The sequence below is a fragment of the Bombina bombina genome, chromosome 5 (assembly GCF_027579735.1).
Source record: "Bombina bombina isolate aBomBom1 chromosome 5, aBomBom1.pri, whole genome shotgun sequence".
In the NCBI taxonomy this organism is placed as follows: Eukaryota; Metazoa; Chordata; class Amphibia; order Anura; family Bombinatoridae; genus Bombina; species Bombina bombina.
Genome location: NC_069503.1, coordinates 8,434,207 through 8,435,863, shown reverse-complemented (window position 1 = coordinate 8,435,863; position 1,657 = coordinate 8,434,207). Strand labels below are relative to the sequence as shown.

The 1,657-nt window shown below is 39.8% G+C and overlaps 1 pseudogene; it reads right to left on the bottom strand.

Annotated features, from left to right (window-relative positions):
• Positions 1-302: 302 nt before the first annotated feature.
• Positions 303-831, bottom strand: LOC128659175 (40S ribosomal protein S10-like; annotated as a pseudogene).
• Positions 832-1,657: the final 826 nt, after the last annotated feature.

Sequence of the window (1,657 nt, the reverse complement as noted above, 5' to 3'; positions counted from 1 at the left end):
AAAATGAGGGTTAAACGTTTACATAACATAGCTAAAATGTCTATATGTAATAAACTTTAATTGCTCTGCTTGTGACTGACGTAGACGACTGTTTAGCAGTTAGCTGATTTTAGAGTCTTTCAGTTATGTTTAAAGAGCTACACCGTCCCTTTAAAAGTATTGTCAAGGCTATGACCTGCTACATATCTGTTTATATAATCATAGACATTTGCTGAGAGAGACAAGTAAATGGTTAAACCACATCCTGTAGCTGCACATTTTTTTTTTTTTTGTCCCAAATAGATTTATTATACACAAATGGTTTACTGAGGAGGCTGCTGTCCACGGCCACAGCCAAATCCTCCTCTAAACTGGAATTCTGTTGCTGCTCCGGCTCCATCCTCTGCCTTCTTGTCTGCACCAGGAGGAGCGGCACTGCGCCTGTGTCTCTGTCTGCCTCACCACGTGACAACCTGGCTGGACGTTCACCTTCCAGACCCTTTGGCCTAGGTCGGCCAGTCTCTGGGCGGCTTCTCTTCAGAGTTGAGGGGACAATTTCTGGGGGCAGGTGCAAGAAGTCCCGCAAGTACTCAATGCCCTCATTGGTCAGATACCAGTAAAAGTGACGCCAAGCAAACTGTTCCTTTACATATCCACGGGATTTCAAGGACTACATAGCTTTCATGACATGAAGGTTGGGCACATTCTTGTCAGCCAACTCCGGATGCTTTGGCATGTGAACATCCTTCTTGGCCACCATCACTCCTTCCTTAAACAGGAGCTCGTAAATGGCAATGCGATCCTTTTTGGGCATCAACATCTTTGTGGCTTGATCGGTGGCCTGAGCAGAAAAGGCGTAGCGGCACATTTTAACTATGACCTGCTACATATCTGTTTGTTTCTAAAACTAGACATTTGCAGAAAGAGAAATAAATGGTTAAAGCGCATCCTATATCTGCACATTTTAGCTATGACCTGCTACATATCTGTTTGTTTCTAAAACTAGACATTTGCAGAAAGAGAAATAAATGGTTAAAGCGCATCCTATATCTGCACATTTTAGCTATGACCTGCTACATATCTGTTTGTTTCTAAAACTAGACATTTGCAGAAAGAGAAATAAATGGTTAAAGCGCATCCTATATCTGTACATTTTAGCTATGACCTGCTACATATCTGTTTGTTTCTAAAACTAGACATTTGCAGAAAGAGAAATAAATGGTTAAAGCGCATCCTATATCTGCACATTTTAGCTATGACCTGCTACATATCTGTTTCTAAAACTAGACATTTGCTGAGACAAATACATGGTTAAAGCGCATCCTATATCTGCACATTTTAGCTATGACCTGCTACATATCTGTTTCTAAAACTAGACATTTGCTGAGACAAATACATGGTTAAAGCGCATCCTATATATGCACATTTTAGCTTTGACCTGCTACATATCTGTTTGTTTCTCAAACTAGACATTTGCAGAAAGAGAAATAAATGGTTAAAGCGCATCCTATATCTGCACATTTTAGCTATGACCTGCTACATATCTGTTTATTTCTAAAACTAGACATTTGCAGAAAGAGAAATAAATGGTTAAAGTGCATCCTATATCTGCACATTTTAGCTATGACCTGCTACATATCTGTTTGTTTCTAAAACTAGACATTTGCTGAAAGAGACA